Source organism: Triticum urartu, unplaced genomic scaffold (assembly GCF_003073215.2).
Source record: "Triticum urartu cultivar G1812 unplaced genomic scaffold, Tu2.1 TuUngrouped_contig_2338, whole genome shotgun sequence".
NCBI classification, from domain to species: Eukaryota; Viridiplantae; Streptophyta; class Magnoliopsida; order Poales; family Poaceae; genus Triticum; species Triticum urartu.
The window spans coordinates 658-23,971 of NW_024112812.1; the positions used below are offsets into that span (position 1 = coordinate 658).

At 46.5% G+C, this 23,314-nt stretch overlaps 1 pseudogene; it reads left to right on the forward strand.

The window, feature by feature from the left end:
* The first annotated feature begins 20,060 nt into the window (after positions 1 to 20,060).
* LOC125526927 lies at positions 20,061 to 23,058 on the forward strand (annotated as a pseudogene).
* The last annotated feature ends 256 nt before the right edge of the window (positions 23,059 to 23,314 follow it).

Below are 23,314 nucleotides of genomic sequence, written 5' to 3' on the forward strand. Positions count from 1 at the left end.
AAGATCAATATCCGAGTTGCCAAGAGCCATAGGAGAAGAAAGGAACTTGTAGTCTCCCAAGGTGATAGTAACATCCGGAGCCATCATTTTGGTGTTCATGAATAAACCCGGAGAAGAAACCGCTATCGGCTTAGGCAAATCAATAGTATGCACATCATGCATGGATGCAAAAGGCTTCGATAAAAATGATAAAGATGCACCAGTGTCAAAAAGAACTCTTGCGGGAATGTCATTAATAGGAAGGTTACCCATGATCACATCTGGTGAGTCCTCCGCCTGAGCTGCATTCAGCAAGTTGACCTTGGCGGACTTGGTGTTATGCTTGACCATAGCTGTACTTGCCGATCTGACAGGAGGAGGAGGAGGAAGACGCCTCTGGTTGAATCACTTGTTGGCATAATGGCCCTTCTATTGGCACTTGTTGCACGTGACCTCTGAAAGCGGATGGTGGTATGGAGCACTCGATCTTGGAGGTTGAGACGAAGTCTTGTTCTGAAAGCCAGGGTTGGGTGGTGGGAAGATCCACTGCCACTTTTGCTCTTCTGCTGATACGGCTGACGGAACGGAGGAGGAGGAACCAATACTTCTGCTTGCTTGGCCACTTGAGTAGAGGAAGAAGGAGTAACATCTCTGACTCGCTTCTTGGAAGCATCACACCTCAACTGAGCAGCCTCTTGCTTCAATGCCATGTTGTAGAACTCATCGTACCTCAAGGGCTTCAAAGAGGAAAGAGCTAGCTGAATTTTCTTCTCTGAGACCACCTCTGAACTGGTATATCATGCTCTTCTCATCAGGTAACGTCCTGCTTGGCAAAGCGGGCGAGCTTCTGAAACAACTTGTTGTAGTCATAGACAGACAAAGAGCCTTGCTTCAAGGTTGCGGAATTCCTCACGCTTGCTTTCAACCACGCTCTGAGGGATATGGTGAGCTCGGAAATCTTGACGGAATTCATCCCAAGTGATAACACGTCCACCTCTGGAGTCCTTGTACTGCTGGAACCATTCTGCAGCTTGATTTTGAGTTGGAAGGAAGCAAACTTGACAAAGTCCTCAGGCCTGACGTTACTGCACTCGAAATGCTTGCAACAGATCCACAAGCCAATCGTCAGCATCGGTTGCCTCAACACAATTGCTGAAAGTCTTTGGCCGTTAGCAAGGAACTGGTTGAGTGTAGCAAGTGAATCTGATTGTTGCCTTGATTCCCCTTGGTTGCTGCGCTCTGAAGAATTTGCATGATCAACTGTGTGTTTGCATTGGTTGCGGCCATCACAGCTTGCCATGCCTCGAAGGAGGTGGAGTGGTGGGCGGATCTTGATTCTGATTCTGATGGTGCTCTTAGCGGGACATCTGAGAGGTTGACCAACGCGTTAGCACATAGACAAGATAAAATGAAGCTGAATCAACGGAATGAAAATTGCAACATATAGTCCTTCACATCCCGAACAAAATGAACGAATGCATTCCTCTTGAAATGTCACATATCATAAATTGAGAAGCCACTAGAATTTAGGTAGAGAAATAAATCAACAAGGTACGGATCAAACGAATAATCGGTAAGAAATCCAATCTCAAACCATCCGTGGAAGAAGAACTAGAGCTAAGAATTCCCACCTATGAACTCCCAACCTTTCCGGTATGCAATCAGGTGTTGGGGATACAGGGAAAGCATAATATCTCACCCAAATCTAGCAAATCCTACATCCAGCTGTATCCATCCTTCAACACATAACCGAGAAAAAATTCGGAAACCATCTACCTCAACCTTCGAAAAGCATCCGTTATACAAGTTATGGCGATACTCCCGAACTCCCACCCCAGTACTGGGTGGCGTCGAGGTTATCTCACCAACGAACTGCATAAAAGAGATTTTCGATGTCGGCGTACTAAACTCAGGTATTCCAGAATTGCAACGATAAAATTATGACGACAACACCTCAGAGCTCAACTCCCCAGAACACTTCCACAAAACCCCTAACAGGAGGCACCAAGACAATGTTCTTGTCATAAAGCCATCGGAACGATTCCAAGATACCCGCGTGATCCTAAATTTTTTTAGTGAAATTTGAGAAGAGAAGAGTCAAAACTCTACGTCAGGATGCCTTACCAGAGCGATGAGGAGACTTGGGAAGTAAAAAGAATTCCTAAACTCTCCGATATATAATTCCTAAATGACTCAAAACATTTTTCTAGACACAACTCGGCCGCTTAAAAATGATCAATCAATGGGGGCTCCTAAGGTCGGGGAAGGCTCTGATTACCAACTTGTAACACCCTCGATGCGGCTATATCTCCCATGTGTCGAGGCACGACTTAGAGGCATAACCACATTGAAGAAATGTCGCAAGTTAGGCAATCATCACAACATCCCATGTAATATAATAATAAAGGGGAAGGTACATAGTTGGCTTACACTCGCCACGTCAATCAAGGTACATAAATAACATCACATCATCCAAACACTCATGGCCCGACTACGACGCCAAAATAACAAATAACCTAACATGCGACACAGTCCCGATCACCCCCAACAGGGCACCACTACTGATCATCAGGAAAGGAAACATAGTATCATGAGAGTCCTCCGAACTCCCACTTGAGCTCGAGCGCGTCACCTGGAGCGGAATCATCAGGCCCTGCATCTGGTTTAATAGTAATCTGTGAGCCACAGGGACTCAGCAATCTCGCACCCTCGCGATCAAGACTATTTAAGCTTTTAGGTAAGGCAAGGTAAAAGTAAGTGGGGCTGCAGCAAGCGACTAGCATATATGGTGGCTAACCTGTTCGCAAAATAGAGCGAGAAGAGGAGGCAAAGCGCGAGCGAGAAACTAGAGGTCGAACTGCGCAAACATTACTCCAACACCGTGTCCACTTCCCGGACTCCGCCGAGAAGAGGCCATCACGGCAACTCACACGGTTGATTCATTTTAATAAAGTTAAGGTTCAAGTTATCTACAACCGGACATTAACAAATTCCCATTTGCCCATAACCGCGGGCACGGCTTTCGAAAGTTCAATCCCTGCAGGGGAGTCCCAACTTAGCCCATGACAAGCTCTCACGGTCAACGAAGGAATAGACCTCCTCCCGAGACGTTCCGATCAGACTCGGTACCTCGGTTCTTCAAGACACTTCGACAGGTTAAAACAAGACCGGCAACACCACCCAGATGTGCTGACAAATCCCGATAGGAGCTGCACATATCTCGTTCTCAGGGCACACCGGATGAGCAAGACGTCGGGTAGGCCAGCCCAGAGTTGCCCCTGATAGCCCCGGACATCGCTCGGTTGGACCAACACTCAGAGGAGCACTGGCCCGGGGGGCTAAAATAAGATGACCCTCAGGCTCCGGAAACCAGGGAAAAGAGGCTAGGTGGCAAATGGTAAAACCAAGGTTGGGCATTGCTGGAAAAGCTTTAATCAAGGCGAACTATCAAGGGGTTCCCATTATAACCCAACCGCGTAAGGAACGCAAAATCCGGGAACATAACGCCGATATGACGGAAACTAGGGCGGCAAGAGTGGAACAAAACACTAGGCGAGAGGCCGAGCCTTCCACCCTTTACCAAGTATATAGATGCATTAAGATAACAAGATAATATAATGATATCCCAACAAGTAAATAAATGTTCCAACAAGGAACGGCCTCCAATCTTCACCTGCAACTAGCAACGCTATAAGAGGGGCTGAGCAAAGCGGTAACATAGCCAATCAACGGTTTGCTAGGCCAAGGTGGGTTAGAGGTTCGACATGGCAATTGGGAGGCTGAAAGAAAATGGTAGGCATCGTAGCATTGGCATAGCAAAAGAGCGAGCAAACTAGCATAGCAAAGATAGTAGTGATTTCGAGGGTATGATCATCTTGCCTGCAAAGTTGTCAGAGTTGACTGGATCCTCGAAAGCAAACTCAACGGGCTCCTCTTTAGCGAACTCGTCTCCCGGCTCTACCCAAACAAGACAAACAAGCAACAAGACACATCAACCACGTGCAAGGATCAAACAATATGATGCATTGATGATATGCTATGCGGGATGCGATGCGGGGTGCATAAGCAAGATGTGACAGGAAATGCATGGACCTGACCTCAACTTGGAATTCCAAGTGTGCCACTGGAAAGATGAGATGAAATCTCTTGAAAATGATATAAAGAATGCCGGAATCGGAGTTACGGTTTGGAAATGGCAAGCGATTCAAAAATGACACCGGTCTGCGATTTACAGCAAGTAGCCATCTAAATGCAATGAGACGAACATGCTACAGCACCCAAACATGACAACAAAATACATGGCAGGGATGCATTCAAGATGCTTAACAAAAGTCTAGCACTGAGCTATGGCCAATTCATCCATTAACAGGTTCAAACAAGCATGGCAAAAATGCATATGGCAAACAGATCTCAAACTTAGTGAAATTAACACTTGTCTGGAATTTCAGACCAAGTAGCACTCTTCGGAGCAACAAAATTACATGCTACAGGACCTGAACATGGCAAAGTAAAATATGGCATGGAGCTACTCAAAAAGCTTAACAAAAGTCCCTTAGTGACCTTGAGCCAAAAGGGATCAGAAAAATATATTAACAAGCATGTGAACATAGCAAAAGCATAATCAGTTTTCAGACTTAGTGAAAACTGGCACATGCTGAAACATAACTCAAGTAGGCATGTTTACGAGCTCGATGCACTCACTACGGTGCAAGTCATGACAAGATAAGCATACATCTATCAAGAACACACAAAATTCAAGCTAGACATGGCAACAACAATAACATAGCATGCACGGATCAACTACAACAACATCGGCAAAATTGCAAACAAGTTGACAATCTGCCCAGATTCACAAAGTAGCAAAAGCAGAGCTCGATTGACTCAAGTTAGGATGCTCCATAATTGCAAACAAAGACATGGATGGATAGAGCACTACAAGGTAAACAAAACATCCTTACTGATCATCCTCAAAAGAGGTACGGATCACTAGGAAACAACATGAACATATGGCCATATGAGATAAACAGCTCAAGGACTTAGTGGAAATGCTAAGTCCCTGAAAACAGTATTAGCAAGTGCATCACTTTGCAAGCTTGCACTAGGCACCACACACATCACAAAAAATACATCGGTTGCACCTCTGGAGAGATGGCAAAACCCTTAACAAAACATATGTAGAGCAACAGGGCATATCATGCACACAATAATCATGGCAAAAATGACAAATGTGCAAATGGAGTAGCAGATCTGACAATTAACTCAAGTAGCCCTCTTCTAACAGCATTTCGGGCATCAAGATGAACTCAAATGAAAATGATGCAATGGAATGAAATGATGTACTCTCTGAGACGAACATTTTGATATGCTATATGCCCAAATCGGAGCTACGGATGCGGAGATATAGCACGATGAAGTTTGCAAAAATAATGAGAGCGGGGGAAATCAACCCTAGGGTTCGTCCCAGATCTGGATTGGCACGCGAACCGAGGAGCTCCGGCGAGGGTTGACTTGCTCCGGCGAGGTCGCAAAATCGCGGGGAGGAGAGGGAGAGTCGTATCTGGCCGGATCCGGGCCGGATCTGGCGGCGGACGGTGACCCGCGGCGGCGGACGGTGACGCGGTGCACGGAGTAGGGCGGCGGCGGTGCGGAGGCGGCGGCGCGCCAGCGTCGAGGCGGCGGGGCGGAGCAGGCGGCGGCGCGGTGAGGCAACGCCCCTCGGGCGAGGTGGCGCGGTGGCGCTGTAGCGCGGGGGCCGGCTCGGGCCGGGAGGGCCGGCGCTGGGCCTGGCGGGCCCGCGTCGGTGGGGAGGCGGCGAAGCGGTCCCCGGGACAGGCGGCGGCGTCTGACTGGTGCGGTGGGGCGGGCGGACACGTCCGGCCGTCCGGATTTCGTCCGGCGGCACGGAGGACGAAAGAGACTAGGGTTAGGACGAGGGGGATACGGAATTTTCGAGAGGGGATCTATTTATAGGCATAGAGGGAGCTAGGATAGTCCAAATGAGGTGCGTTTTCGGCCACGCGATCGTGATCGAATGATCTAGATGATGGAGAAGGGTTAGGTGGGTTTTGGGCCAAACTGGAGGGGTGTTGGGCTGCAACACACACGAGGCCTTTTCGGTCCCTCGGTTAACCGTTGGAGTATCAAACAAAGTCCAAATGGCAACGAAACTTGACAGGCGGTCTACCGGTAGTAAACCAAGGCCTCTTGGCAAGTCTCGGTCCAATCCGGAAATGTTTAATCCCCACACACTAAAGAAAGCTAGAAATGACCACCGGAGGAGAACGAAGTGCCGGAATGCAAAACGGACAACGGGGAAAATGCTCGAATGCATGAGATGAACACGTATGCAAATGCAATGCACATGATGACATGATATGAGATGCATGACAACAAAAACAACACACGGAGACAAAGACCCGAACCCGAGAAAATAAAATAACTTAACGCCGGAAACGGCAAGAGTTGGAAGTACAAATTGGGAAAGTTACATCCTGGGGTGTTACATGCATGTCGATGAGTATGACAACCGGCAGGAGCCATAGGAGTTGTCTTTATTTTTTGTATGACCTGCGTGTCATTGAGAAACGCCATGTAAAATTACTTTACTTTATTGCTAAACGCGTTAGCCATAGTAGTAGAAGTAATAGTTGGCGAGCAAATTCATGGAGACACGATGATGGAGATCATGATGATGGAGATCATGGTGTCATGCCAGTGACAAGATGATCATGGAGCCCCAAGATGGAGATCAAAGGAGCTATGTGATATTGGCCATATCATGTCACTATTATTATTTGATTGCATGTGATGTTTATCATGTTTTTGCATCTTGTTTACTTAGAACGAGGTAGTAAATAAGATGATCCCTCATAATAATTTCAAGAAAGTGTTCCCCCTAACTGTGCACCGTTGCGACAGTTCGTTGTTTCGAAGCACCACGTGATGATCGGGTGTGATAGATTCCAACGTCACATACAACGGGTGTAAGACAGATTTACACATGCAAACACTTAGGTTGACTTGACGAGCCTAGCATATACAGACATGGCCTCGGAACACAGGAAGACCGAAAGGTCGAGCATGAGTCGTATAGAAGATACGATCAACATGAAGATGTTCACCGATGTTGACTAGTCCGTCTCACGTGATGATCGGACACGGCCTAGTTAACTCGGATCATGTTATACTTAGATGACTGGAGGGTTGTCTATCTGAGTGGGAGTTCATTAATTAATTTGATTAGATGAACTTAATTATCATGAACTTAGTCTAAAATCTTTACAATATGTCTTGTAGATCAAATGGCTAACGTTGTCCTCAACTTCAACATTCCTAGAGAAAACCAAGCTGAAAGACGATGGCAGCAACTTATATGGACTGGGTCCGGAACCTGAGGATCATCCTCATAGCTGCCAAGAAATTATGTCCTACAGCACCGCTAGGTGACGCACGCGTCCCACAGAACCAAGACGTTATGAACGCTTGGCAGACACGTGCTGATGATTACTCCCTCGTTCAGTGCGGCATGCTTTACAGCTAGAGCCGGGCTCCAAAAGCGTTTTGAGAGACACGAGCATATGAGATGTTCGAAGAGCTGAAAATGGTTTTTCAAGCTCATGCACCGGGTCGAGAGATATGAAGTCTCCGACAAGTTCTTCAGCTGTAAGATGGAGGAAAATAGTTCTGTCAGTGAGCACATACTCACTATGTTGGTTACATAAACCGCTTGAACTCAGCTGGAGTTAATCTCCCGGATGACGTGGTCATTGACAGAATCCTTCAGTCGCTTCCACCAAGCTACAAGAGCTTTGTGATGAACTTCAATATGTAGGGGATGGAAAAGACCATTCCTGAAGTATTTGCAATGCTGAAATCAGTAGAGGTAGAAGTCAAAAAGGACCATCAAGTGTTGATGGTGAATAAAACCACTAAGTTCAAGAAAGGCAAGGGTAAGAAGAACTTCAAGAAGGACGGCAAGGGAGTTGCCACGCCCGGTAAGCAAGCTGCTGGGAAGAAGCCAAAGAATGGACCCAAGCCCGAGACTGAGTGTTTTTATTGCAAGGGAAGTGGTCACTGGAAGCGGAACTGCCCAAAATACTTAGCGGACAAGAAGGCCGGCAAAACAAAAGGTATATGTGATATACATGTAATTGATGTGTACCTTACCAATACTCGTAGTAGCTCTTGGGTATTTGATACCGGTGCAGTTGCTCACATTTGTAACTCAAAGCAGGAGATGCGGAATAAGCGGAGATTGGCGAAGGACGAGGTGACGATGGCGCGTCGGGAATGGTTCCAAAGTCGATGTGATCGCCGTCGGCACGCTACCTCTACATTTACCCACGAGATTAGTTTTAGACCTCAATAATTGTTATCTAGTACCAGCTTTGAGCAAGAACATTGTATCAGGATCTCGTTTAATTCGAGATGGCTACTCATTTAAATCCGAGAATAATGGTTGTTCTATTTATATGAGAGATATGTTTTATGGTCATGCTCCTATGGTTAATGGTTTATTCTTAATGAATCTCGAGTGTAATGCTACACATATTCATAGTGTGAATACCAAAAGATGTAAGGTTGATAATGATAGTCCCACATACTTGTGGCACTGCCGCCTTGGTCACATAGGTGTCAAACGCATGAAGAAGCTCCATGCAGATGGACTTTTAGAGTCTCGTGATTACGAATCATTTGACACGTGCGAACCATGCCTCATGGGTAAGATGACCAAGACTCCGTTCTCAAGAACAATGGAGCAAGCACCCAACCTATTGGAAATCATACATACTGATGTGTGCAGTCCAATGAGTGTTGAGGCTCGTGGTGGCTATCGTTATGTTCTCACCCTCACTGATGACTTGAGTAGATATGGGTATGTCTACTTAATGAAACACAAGTATGAAACCTTTGAAAAGTTCAAGGAATTTCAGAGTGAGGTTGAGAATCAACGTGACAGAAAAATCAAGTTTTTGCGATCAGATCGTGGAGGAGAATACTTGAGTCATGAATTTGGTACACACTTAAGAAAATGTGGAATAGTTTCACAACTCACGCCGCCTAGAACACCTCAGCGTAATGGTGTGTCCGAACGTCGCAATCGCACCCTATTGGATATGGTGCGATCTATGATGTCTCTTACCGATTACCGCTGTCATTTTGGGGCTATGCTTTAGAGACTGCCGCATTCACTTTAAATAGGGCTCCGTCGAAATCCGTTGAGACGACACCGTATGAATTATGGTTTGGGAAGAAACCTAAGCTGTCGTTTCTAAAAGTTTGGGGATGCGATGCTTATGTCAAGAAACTTCAACCTGAAAAGCTCGAACCCAAGTCGGAAAAATGCGTCTTCATAGGATACCCTAAAGAAACTTGGGTATACCTTCTACCTCAGATCCGAAGGCAAGATCTTTGTTGCCAAGAATGGATCCTTTCTAGAGAAAGAGTTTCTCTCGAAAGAAGTAAGTGGGAGGAAAGTAGAACTTGATGAGGTATTGCCTCTTGAACCGGAAGTGCGCAGCTCAAGAAAATGTTTCTGTGGTGCCTGCACCGACTAGAGAGGAAGTTAATGATGATGATCATGAAACTTCTGATCAAGTTGCTACTGAACTTCGAGGTCCACAAGGACACGTTCCGCACCAGAGTGGTACGGCAACCCTGTCTTGGAAATCATGTTGTTAGACAACGGTGAACCTTCGAACTATGAAGAAGCGATGGCGGGCCCGGATTCCGACAAATGGCTAGAAGCCATGAAATCCGAGATAGGATCCATGTATGAAAACGAAGTATGGACTTTGAATGACTTGCCCGATGATCGGCGAGCCATAGAAAATAAATGGATCTTTAAGAAGAAGACAGACGCGGATGGTAATGTGACCATCTATAAAGCTAGGCTTGTCGCTAAGGGTTATCGACAAGTTCAAGGGGTTGACTACGATGAGACATTCTCTCCCGTAGCAAAGCTGAAGTCCGTCCGAATCATGTTAGCAATTGCCGCATACTATGATTATGAGATATGGCAAATGGACGTCAAAACGGCATTCCTTAACGGTTATCTTAAGGAAGAACTGTATATGATGCAGCCGGAAGGTTTTGTCGATCCTAAGAATGCTGACAAGGTGTGCAAGCTCCAACGCTCGATTTATGGGCTGGTGCAAGCATCTCGGAGTTGGAACATTCGCTTTGATGAGATGATCAAAGCGTTTGGGTTTACGTGCAGACTTATGGAGAAGGCTGCATTTACAAGAAAGTGAGTGGGAACTCTGTAGCATTTCTCATATTGTATGTGGATGACATACTGTTGATGGGAAATGATATAGAATTCTTGGAAAGCATAAAGGCCTACTTGAACAAGTGTTTTTCAATGAAGGACCTTGGAGAAGCTGCTTATATATTAGGCATCAAGATCTATAGAGATAGATCGAGACACCTCATTGGTCTTTCACAGAGTACGTACCTTGACAAGATACTGAAGAAGTTCAAAATGGATTAGTCAAAGAAGGGGTTCTTGCCTGTATTGCAAGGTACGAGATTGAGCATGGCTCAATGCCCGACCACGGCAGAATATAGAGAAAAGATGATTGTCGTCCCCTATGCCTCGGCCATAGGGTCTATCATATATGCTATGTTGTGTAGCAGACCTGATGTAAACCTTACCGTGAGTTTGGTAGGAAGGTACCAAAGTAATCCCGGCATGGAACACTAGACAGCGGTCAAGAATATCCTGAAGTACCTGAAAAGGACTAAGGAAATGTTTCTCGTTTATGGAGGTGACGAAGAGCTCGTCGTAAAGGGTTACGTCGATGCTAGCTTCGACACAGATCTGGATGACTCTAAGTCACAAACCGGATACGTGTATATTTTGAATGGTGGGGCAGTAAGCTGGTGCAGTTGCAAGCAAAGCGTTGTGGCGGGATCTACATGTGAAGCGGAGTACATGGCAGCCTCGGAGGCAGCACAAGAAGCAGTCTGGGTGAAGGAGTTCATTACCGACCTAGGAGTCATACCCAATGCGTCGGGCCCGATGACTCTCTTCTGTGACAACACTGGAGCTATTGCCCTTGCCAAGGAGCCCAGGTTTCACAGAAGACCAGGCATATCAAGCGTCACTTCAACTCCATTCGTGAAAGTGTTCAAAATGGAGACATAGAGATTTGTAAAGTACATACGGACCTGAATGTAGCAGATCCGTTGACTAAACCTCTCCCTAGAGCAAAACATGATCAACACCAGAATTCCATGGGTGTTCGATTCATCACAATGTAACTAGATGATTGACTCTAGTGCAAGTGGGAGACTGTTGGAAATATGCCCTAGAGCAATAATAAAATGATTATTATATTTCCTTGTTCATGATAATTGTCTATTATTCATGCTATAATTGTATTATCCGGAAATCGTAATACATGTGTGAATACATAGACCACAATGTGTCCCTAGTGAGCCTCTAGTTGACTAGCTCGTTGATCAACAGATAGTCATGGTTTCCTGGCTATGAACATGGGGATGTCATTGATAACGGGATCACATCATTAGAAGAATGATGTGATGGACAAGACCCAAACCTAAGCATAGCACAAAGATCGTGTAGTTCGTTTGTTGTAGCTTTTCTGAATGTCAAGTATCATTTCCTTAGACCATGAGATTGTGCAACTCCCGGACACCGTAGGAGTGCCTTGGGTGTGCCAAACGTCACAACGTAAATGGGTGACTATAAAGGTACATTACAGGTGTCTCCGAAAGTGTCTGTTGGGTTGGCACGAATCGAGACTGGGATTTGTCACTCCGTATGACGGAGAGGTATCTCTCTGGGCCCACTCGGTAATGCATCATCATAATGAGCTCAATGTGATCAAGTGGTTGATCACGAGATCATGCATTACGGTACGAGTAAAGTGACTTGCCAATAACGAGACTGAACAAGGTATTGGGATACCGACGATCGAGTCTCGGGCAAGTAACGTACCGATTGACAAAGGGAATTGAGTACGGGATTGATTAGGTCCTCGACATCATGGTTCATCCGATGAGATCATCGAGGAGCATGTGGGAGCCAACATGGGTATCTAGATCCGCTGTTGGTTATTGACCAGAGAGTCGTCTCGGTCATGTCTGCTTGTCTCCCGAACCCGTAGGGTCTACACACTTAAGGTTCGGTGACGCTAGGGTTGTATAGATATGAGTATGCAGTAATCCGAAAGTTGTTCGGAGTCCAGATGAGATCCTGGACGTCACGAGGAGTTCCGAATATAATCGGAAAGGTAAAGAATTATATATGGGAAGTTGTCATACGGTCACCGGAAAGGTTCGGGGGCATATCGGTATTGTACCGGGGCCACCGGAGGGGTTCCGGGGGTCCACCGGGAGGGGCCACCTCTCCCGGAGGGCCTTATGGGCTGTATGAGGAGGATCCAGCCCAAAGTGGGCTGGGGCGCCACTCCCCCTAGGGCCCATGCGCCTAGGGTTGGGGGAAACCCTAAGGGGGGCGCCCCCTTGCTTGGGGGGCAAGCCCCCTCCCCTTGGCCGCCGCCCCCCCTCTAGATCTCATCTAGAGGGCTGGCCCCCTTCCTCCTTCCCCTATAAATAGAGGGGTGAGGGGAGGGCTGCGGAGGACATCCAAGGCGCAGCCCCTCCCCTCCCCAATACATCTCCTCCTCCGTCACAAGCTTGGCGAAGCCCTGCCGGAGTACTGCTGCTCCACCACCACCATGCCGTCGTGCTGCTGCTGGAGACATCTTCCTCAACCTCTCCTTCCCCCTGGCTGGATCAAGAAGGAGGAGACGTCACGCTGACCGTACGTGTGTTGAACGCGGAGGTGCCGTCCGTTCGGCGCTAGGATCTCCGGTGATTTGGATCACGTCGAGTACGACTTCCTCATCCCGTTCTTTGAACGCTTCCGCGCGTGATCTACAAAGGTATGTAGATGCAATCCGATCACTCGTTGCTAGATGAACTCATAGATGGATCTTGGTGAAACCGTAGGAAAATTTTTGTTTTCTGCAACGTTCCCCAACAAGTTTTGCTTCCATTGTTGACCTCGTTAAAGATGGTCTGCTTGCAAAACTTCCAAGAAACAGCGCCACCTCCATGAGTGAATACATATCCACTCGTGGCCTTTATCTCATCAGCATCTGAAGTCCAGTTTGAGTCACTACACCCTTCAAGCACCTTTGGGTGCCCGGTGTAGTGAATTCCATAATTTGTAGTGCCTTTCAAATAATGCAAAACTCTCTCTAGAGCTTTCCAATGCACATCTCCTGGTTTTGAGACAAACCAACTCAGTTTGCTAACAACAAAAGAGATGTTAGGTCTTGTAGCACTGGCTAAGTACATAAGCGAGCCAATAATCTGAGAATATTTCAATTGATCTCTAGCAATTCTTCGATTCTTTCGAAGTAACACACTCGCATCATATGGTGTTGGAGAGGGCTTGCAGTCACTATAGCCAAAGCGACTCAAGATCTTTTCCACATAGTGAGATTGAAGCAATGTAATCCCACCATCATCGTCTCTCAACAACTTGATGTTCAGAATGACATCAGCCACTCCTAAATCCTTCATCTCAAAACAGAGATAGGAAATCCTTGACCTCCTTAATAACATTCAGATTTGTTCCGAAAATCAGTATGTCATCAACATACAAGCAAAGGATAACTCCCTCGCCCCCACCATGGCGATAGTACACACATTTGTCAGCTTCGTTCACAACAAAGCCTGCAGCTGTTAAAGTTCTTTCAAACTTCTCATGCCACTGTTTGGGTGCTTGCTTGAGTCCATACAAAGACTTCAGCAACTTGCACACTTTTCCTTCCTGACCATCTAGTACAAACCCATCTGGTTGTTCCATATAAATTTCCTCGTCCAACTCTCCATTTAGGAAAGCAGTCTTAACATCCATTTGATGAACGAGAAGACCATGTGAGGCAGCTAGTGAAAGTAGAACTCGAATAGTGGTCAGTCGAGCCACAGGTGAGTAAGTATCAAAGAAGTCTTCACCTTCCTTTTGGGTATAACCCTTAGCCACGAGCCGAGCCTTGTACTTTTCAATAGTACCATCAGGCCTAAGCTTCTTCTTGAATACCCATTTGCATCCTATAGGTTTGCACCCATAAGGACGATCAGTTATCTCCCAAGTTTCATTCGCCAAGATGGAATCCATCTCGCTACGAACCGCTTCCTTCCAGTAGTCAGCATCTTCAGATGCATAGGCCTCTGAAATAGAACTGGGAGTGTCATCTATGAGATACACAAGAAAATCATCACCAAAGGACTTTGCAGTCCTCTGTCTCTTGCTCCTAGTAGGAACTTCATTGTTCTCCTCCACAGGACTTTCAAAGTGTTCCATCGAAATGGCAGGTTCGGTAATTGTAACTGGTTCCTGATTCGATGAACTAGGCATCTCCTGATTAGATGAGGTAGCCATATCCTTCATGGGAAAGATATCTTCAAAGAAAGTCGCATCATTCGACTCCATGATCGTACCGACATGCATGTCAGGTACCTCAGATTTTACAACCAAGAATCTATAAGCCAATGCTATGAAAAGCATATCCCAGGAAAACACAATCCACAGTCTTTGGTCCAAGCTCGCTTCTTTGGAATTGGACATTGACTTTCGCCAAACAACCCCATGTTCGTAGATAAGAGAGTTTTAACCTTTTCTTCTCCCATTCCTCGAATGGAGTTATCTCTTTGTTCTTTGTGGGAACTCGGTTTAGGACATGACATGCAGTCAATATCGCCTCCCCACCATGCCTTGGAGAGACCCGATGTGTCTAACATGGCGTTAACCAAATCAGTTAGAGTACGGTTCTTTCTTTCGGCCACCCCATTTGACTGAGGTGAATAGGGAGGCGTCCTCTCATGGATTATACCATGTTCCGCACAAAAAGCATCAAATTCATTGGAAAAATACTCTCCACCACGGTCGGACCTAAGCCTCTTGATTTTTCGATCAAGTTGGTTTTCCACTTCAGCTTTATAGATCTTGAAAAAGTTCAAAGCCTCATCCTTAGATTTCAGAAGATACACACGGCAGTATCTAGTGGAGTCATCAATTAACGTCATGAAATATTTCTTTCCACCTTTTGTCAACACACCATTCATTTCACATAGATCTGAATGTATGAGCTCTAGTGGTGCAAGATTTCTTTTCGCAGTCGTGTGAGACTTACGAGGTTGCTTAGCTTGCACACACACTTGACACTTAGATCCCTTGACAGTGGTGAAACTAGGGATTAAGTTCAACTTCGCTAGTCGCGACATGCAACCAAAGTTAACATGACAAAGACGTGAATGCCACACATTTGATTCACTATTGTTGCAAACATGATTAACAACTTTATTGCAAACGTCTGATAAGGATAAACGAAACAGGCCTCCTGACTCATAGCCTTTACCAACAAAGGTTCCATACTTGGATATTACAAATTTATTTGACTCAAAGACAAGCTTGTAGCCATCTCTACACAGAAGAGATCCGCTAACAAGATTTTTATTGACGGAGGGGACATAATGCACGTTCTCTCTCTTACGATCTTCCCCGAAGTAAACTTCAGATCGACCGTGCCAACACCACGAACAGAAGCACTTGAACCGTTGCCCATCAGCACGGTTGAAGTCCCTGCGGTCTGATAAGACGAAAACATGGAAATATCACCGCATACATGCACATTAGCACCCGTGTCAATCAACCAGTCAGGAGAATGACATACTGAAAGAATAGTGGGAAATATACCATACCCAGCATCCTTCATGTCAGTGTCTCCAATGACAACATTAGCGGTCTTGCCGCCTTTCCCAGGATGACGCTTGTCATAGCGATTAGGGCAACTAGGAGCCCAATGATCAGGATCCCCACACACATGACAAGCACCTTTCTTCTTGCCATTCTTCTTCTTGAAGTTCGTGTGTTGCACAACCTTGTTCTTCCCATCAAACTTTGCTTTTCCATCAAACTTGCCCTTGTTCTTGAACTTGTGGGGCTGGAAGTTCTGCTTCTGTACCACATTGGCACTAGATCCTCCCTCAATACCTCGAGCACGTGTGTCCTTTGCTCTCGCCTTTTCTTCCACATCAAGAGTGCCAATGAGATCCGGGACGGAAAACTCCTGCCTCTTATGCTTCAGCAAGGTAGCAAAGTTCCTCCATGAAGGAGGAAGCTTAGTGATGATACCTCCGGCAACAAACTTGTCCGGTAGCATACAACTGAAGTGCTCAAGTTCTCTAGCAAATGACTGTATCTCATGAGCTTGCTCAACCACGGAGCGCTCTTCAGTCATCCTGTAATCATAGAATTGCTCCATGATGTACAGCTCAGTGCCAGCATCCGAGACCCCAAACTTGGCCTCGAGTGCATCCCACATATCTTTTCCATTATCAATTGACGCATAAGCATCAACTATGTTCTCACCAAGAACACTCAAGAGAGCAGCCTTAAACAGAGTATCCATTTTCTGAAAAGCTTGTGCCTGTTGAGCATCAAGCTCCCTTCAGGTTTGCCAAGAGTGGCGTCATAGCAACTCATGGTTTGAAACCATAAGACTGCTCTCACGCGCCACCTCTTATAGTGGATACCCTCAAACATAGGAGGTCTCATGGAAGCAGCAAAACCACTTGGGGTAAATTGCCTATAATAAGGTTTTTGGATTGTTGGAAATATGAGCAATTTACCAAATGATTTTATTAACAGAAATACTAGATAAAGCATGACTAATATAGTAGAGATAAAACAAGTCATGCGTTCTGACAGAGAGAAGGTAAATAGCTTCTGCATATATGAACCGTAGCCTATCATATCTATAGCAGACAGTAGAACTAGTTGCATATATGAGTAGAACCTAACATATTTAGGGCAAGTACTAGTACGAGAAACTGTGGCAGGACATCTAACAGAAAGAAGAACACATACGGGACAGCAGCAGCAGTAGCACTGGACTTGGGGTCGGTGTCCTCGCCAGCCATGTCGTCGAGGAGGTTGTCGACGTCGGGGAGAAGTCGTCGTCGGGGAAGTCGTCGTCGGAGTCCGGGGCGTCCGTGACGAAGGAGTCAGTCATAGTCGCGCAGAGCGCTCCCCAAAAACCTTATCACCCTTCTCCCGTACAGGACTCAAAGAGGTGCGGTTTCGGAGGCCTACTGTCCCGACCTGCGGTGCACGCCGCAAGCCGGGATGGGGAAGATCGTAGCAGCAGCGCAGTGCTCAGGAACTTGTGGCGAGAGGAGGAAGAGGTTCTGGTGCGTCTCTCTGGGAGGAGCGACCTCCCTTTTATAGGCGCAAGAGAAGGAGGCGAGAGGGCAGCGACGGGAGGCGAAACGAAGAGACGGAGGCGAAGCGAACAGCCAGCAGCCGAAGGGCTGCACCGTTCGCATTCGAACTCCACTTTCGCAAAAATCTTTTCAGCTTCCGTGTGACCTTTCGTATACCCGTAGTGCGTGGCAAAAATTTAGATATCGGCTCGGCTCATTCCCGCAACCCGCGGCGTCGTGACGGCTGGCGAGGCGGGCGGCGGAGGAGGAGCGCGCGTGGATATCCCTCTTGTTCTCATGCTCGTACAAGTGGGGAAAGAACCTCCCTTATAAGGAGGTCCAACTCCCACTAAACTAGCAATGTGGGACTAAACTTTAGTAGTATCCCTTGCCTTGCACAAATGGGCTAAGTGGGCCTCTAGGATTTATTAGGAATTTCTGAAATAGTTATTGGGCTGCCCAAAATAGACTAAATTCCAGCAGAGTTTTCACCTACTCGTGGAATCAGACAAGGGGACCCGATATCTCCATACTTGTTCTTGTTAGCAGCAGAGGGCCTGTCATGCCTTTTAGAATCTAGAAGTGAGTCATCGAACCAGAGTAGTCTGCAAGTGGCGCCCCTGGCATCGCCGGTTAATCACTTATTATTTGTTGATGACAGCCTGCTGTTTTTCATGGCAAACGGTGTGGGAGCTACTGAGGTGAACCTAGTACTGGACATGTATTGTCAATCTACGGGGCAGCGGATAAACTATAGTAAGACTTCTATATATTTTAGAAAGGGTGTGCCGGAAGTACACGTCTGGAAATAAAAACTTTGCTACAAGTGCCAAATGAAACACTCAATGAGAAATATTTGGGAATGCCTTCTGATATTGGATGCTCAAAAAATGGGGCCTTTAAATACCTCAAGGACTGGCTATGGAGCAAAGTACAAGGGTGGATTGAAAATACTATGTCATCGGCAGGTAAAGAGGTATTGGTAAAGGCCGTTGCCCAAGCTGTTCCAATGTTCTCTATGTCGTGTTTCAAACTTCCTCCGGGTCTTTGCGAGCACCTAAACATGTTGATCCGGAAGTTTTGGTGGGGAAGCAAAGAAGGGAAATGCAAACCGCACTGGGTATCGTGGAAAGTAATGACACAACCCAAATGCATGGGAGGGCTTGGTTTTAAGGATTTTGAACTCTTTAACTTGGCAATGCTTGCCAAGCAGGCCTGGCGTTTACTGCAGTGTCCTGACTCTTTTGAGTGCTCGACTTCTAAATAGTATATACTATCCAAATTGTTCTGTCCTGGAAGCGACATAGGGGGGTCACCCCAGCCAAGTATGGAGAGCCATGATCGAAGGAAGCGATACCCTCAAACTGGGCTTGATCAAGCGGATAGGGAACAGCTCCTCAACCAAGATATGTTTGGACAACTGGCTCCCAAGGGACGAGATGTTGAGACCCTATGGTTGCATAAGTCAGAATCCTCCCGAGCTTGTGTCTGAACTAATAGACCAAACTTCTGCGCGATGGGACATACAGATGATATCAGAGACATTCATGCCAATAGATGCTCGTATAATTCTAGGTATTTCCCTTTGCACGAGAAATATGTCGAACTTCTGGAGCTGGTATCATGAGCATAATGGCTTGTTCTCTGTTAGGTTGGCATACAGGATGCTTGTTGCAATAAGATCGAGAAGGGAGGCTTGGCTAGAGAACAGAACGGGCTCTTCTAGCGCTTCTGGAGACGAGCGAGCTTGGAAAACACTATGGAAAACACAAGTACCAGGGAAGGTGAGGACTTTCCTATGGCGACTTTCAAAACACTCAATCCCAACGAACGATGTCCGAGCCCATAGACACATGACAGATTTTAGTGCTTGCAATTTGTGCGGAGCTCGAGACTCATGGAGACACTCTCTGCTTTGGACCCTGGTTGACAATGAGCTGGCACAAACAATGGCAACAGTGACTAAACCGAGTACTAAATATGGAGACACTCTCTGCTCGAGTGCACCATGTTTCGATGCACTTGGACCCTGGTTGACAATGAGCTGGCACAAACAATGGCAACAGTGACTAAACCGAGTACTAAACAATGGCTATTCACTCTGATGGATCGCCTTTCTCATGATGATTTTGTGGAACTTTCGGTGACACTTTGGGCTCTTTGGGCAGCGAGGCGCAAAGCGATACACGAAGGGATCTTCCAAAGTCTGCACACCATTATTGCTTTCATCAATAGTTACATCGCCGAGCTCGATGTCAACACAAAACAAGAGCAGGTGCCTCGCTCTGGAGGTGTGGTACATATACCAACTGGAAGACCAAGAGCACCCCCTACGGGCTATGCAAAAATCAATGTAGACGCGGGGACGAGACGTAAAAGAGGATCAACAGCTGCGGTGTGCAGGGACAACACCGGAGCTTACCTGGGCAGCTCTGCTTTAGTAGTGGAAGGGCTGGATGATCCGTCAGCTCTTGAAGCAATAGCATGTCGTGAAGGATTGGCGCTAGCAGCGGATCTCCATTTAAACCAGTTCGTCATCGCTTCGGACGCACAGATGGTGGTGAGTGCAATCAACAAGGGCAGCTTAGGCACATTTGGTGCAATTATCAATGAAATAAAACTTCAGTCAGAGTCATTTCAATGTAATTTTGTCTTTGAAGATCGTGCCTCCAATAAGGAAGCATATAGTCTAGCCAAACAATCTCTTCTTCTAGGTCCAAGGCGCCACGTCTGGTATGGTCAACCCCGTGACCTGAGCTGTATCCAACACAATGTGGTGTTTGATGAATAAAGTTTGGCTTACCCTAAAAAAATTGCCTGTCCCCGCTCAAAAATAAAATAAAATTGCCTGTCAAAAAAAAAGTTGAGCATTTGGTAGATCCCCAATTCCCCCGCCGGCCAGCCCGATGGCGCCGCCGCAGCCAGCGCCACCGCCGGGGACGCCGATCTTCCGAACCCCAGACGAGCTCCTCCACGACATCTTCCTCCGTCTCCCCACTGCTGCCGACCTAGCCCGCGCCTCCGCGGCGTGCCCCTCCTTTCGCCGTCTCATCACTGACCACGCCTTCCTCCGTCGCTACCGCGCCCTCCACCCGCCGCCTCTCATCTGCGCCCTCCACCCTCCGTTCGACGACAGCGCCTTCATCCCGGCCCAGCCGCCGCACCCCTCCGCCGTCGCCGCCCGCGCCTTCGCCGGCTTCGACTTCTCCTGCTCCTCCTTCCTCCCCTCCACCGCCAGCCTTACCTGGAGCGCGATTGACTTCTTGGACGGACGCGCCCTCCTCGCCGGCGCCCCAGTCCCACGCAAACGCGGCAGCTCTCATCTGCGCAACCTCCAGTACCGCTATTTTTCGGCCAGGGAGCTCGCCGTGTGCGACCCCGTGCACCGCCGCTACATCCTGCTCCCGCCGTCCCCGGCGACCTGAAAGCGCTGGTCAGTGAACCGGACCTCCTCCATCTGGAGACTTTCCTTGCTCCCGGCGAGGATGAGGAGGACCCGTTATCATTCAGGGTCATGTGCTTGGTGCAATGCAGAACGGATATGGTGCTTCTCGTCTTCTCCTCGTTGGATGGGCAATGGCATTCTCTTGCATTTGATCTGTGGAGTGCTGCGTCTGATCCACTTAAACACCCCAAGGATGGGCTCTCAGATCGTCAGTTCGTCCACGGATGCTTCTGTTGGCATTTCCCCCTCCTGAACAAGTTGGTTCTGCTTGATACACGCACCATGGAGTTCTCTGCTGTCAACCTACCACCTGAACAAGGATGGAGCAGCAATTTTGTCATTGTTGAGGCAGCAGAAGGAATGCTTGGAATGCTCGCTGATGTCTATGACAGGGATAACATATATGACCCATGTTGGCTGACGTATTCCATTCTGAGAAATAACCAATGGCACTTGGAGAAGGTCATCCCGTTGCCGGGAATGCATCATGTTGTTCTGCTTGGTGTAGGCGGGGGATACCTGCTCATAGGAGCCATGTACATCACATCTTCTGGAGGGGAGGTGAAGTTTGGGTTATTTTCGGTGGACGTCAAGACGTTTCAGGTTGAGTTGTTCACTCAGCGTAGCAAAGTCATCTTCTCTGGTCGACTATATGCTGGTTTCCCACCATCATTATGTGCACCAACCATATGAAGTGGTGAGCATGTTATCTGCTTAATTTTATTTAACTTGGTCTCAGTGTTACACAGCAAAGATATATGATTCAGGTATTTATGTCATGAATATTTTCTTTTTCCACTCTGCCTAGTTTGTTAGTTCGCATTACGGTTAATTATTGTTGGAGGGCATTTAGGTGATTATATAATGCCTAACTTATTTGTGCAATTGGAAGCTCAGTTTGATATATTGATTTGTTATCACCATTTTGAGGTTACCGTACTAATAAATCAGAAGCCTCTTTGTTGCTGATATTTTAGTAATCCAGAGCCCCCCTTGCTCTTGAAATTTCTACTATATGAGTTGGTCAAATTCACATAATTTCCTTCATTTTTATGTGTAACCTGTTTATGAGTCGAAATCATCTAACTAGAACAGCTCCATGTTTCTGCTCTGAACAGCAGTTCTAGCAGTTTGTTTTTATGTGATTACAATCCACTACAGATTACTCCATATATCAGTAGTATACAGCAGCCCGAAGGGGAAAAGTTGATTTTCGGTTGTCTGTAGATTTTCTGCTGTTGAACTGCTAAACAGTAAGGAGGAGGTCACATATAGTACAATCATAGGCATAAGGATATTATTGTATTATTACATCTGATCTGCATAAGTAACTTTATTCTTATAGACAAAAGAAAAACAAGACATATAACAACCAAAGAGTTGTATGCATGGATGCTCGACTGAGCTTTTGAATTTGTTTCCCAGGTCAAAAGTGTTGCTGTATCATATCCTTTCTTCATCTACACATTTTCTAGCCTCATTATTGTCTCCTCTGCATCTTCCTCCTTCATGCTCCTCGGCTGTCGCACCTGTCATGGGCCCTTGTTTCCTTTTTTTTTTATAAATTGGTTCCTCGAATGCAAACCTCACTGTAGTGCATTCTTAATTGTATAAATTCTAGGCTGCTTAACCATATGCACACATAGAAATTTCAACCTGTGGCTTGCTGCCATGTGCTCATCAGTATGTTTGCAAAGTACATTGTTGAAGTCCTTTTCTCTGATTGATAGGTCTTATTTGTATTCATGTATTGCACTGTTGCTGGGCGATGTGATAGGCACCTCGTTGCAAATATCCATTGTCAACTTGCAACACGCAGCGATCCATATATTTGATGCTTGTTATATGTACTTGGTAGCCCTGTATTTCCTATTGACGCCTTTCTACATATAGTAAGTTGATGCTGTTTCATCTATCCGCAGATGCTGATGCCATGTGGAAGAAGAGCTGATTCCTCTGAAAGCGCGTCGTGGTGAAGGAAGAGAAAGGTGTGATGTGTGGATTAGATGCATTGGCTTGTTGGACAATTGGATCTGGAATGTCGAGAGTGAAGCACGGATTGGATGTATTATTTGCTTGTTCAATGCGGACGCCTTGTCGAGCGCTATGATGTGTGCGTGCGAGCGAGCTATCCCTGTGTAAAATCTTTTTAGCCCGGTTACAGCGTTTGAAGCCTGTTCCGATCTCTGAACTGAACTTTAAGGTGCTCACTGTTTATGAACCAATGGATCTCTGAACTTCTTTCTGTTACTGCAGTGTCGATTAGACTTGTTGGAGAATGTGTGTGCCCTGCTTGCTTGGCAGCAGTGACAGTAAGGTCTAGAAGAAAGAAAGATTGTAGAAAGAAACAATGTATTACTGGATGAAATGATTTGTCCTCTTGGTTGGAATCACGCTGGTTTGTTGTGCGGCTTGTTCCCAGTCTGGAGAGAGGGCCATGGTGGCCTAGCCCAGTGGCCAGCGACCGGGACCTGGCCGACGCAGGACACGTTCTCCTCTTTATTACTCCCTCCGTAAAGAAATATAAAAGCGTTTAGATCACTATTTAGTGATCTAAACACTTATATATATTTTTATACAGAAAGTAAAAATCAGCAGGGGCTTCTCCCCCTATTGGTCTTTTTCTTTTTTTTCTGAGAGGGCCAT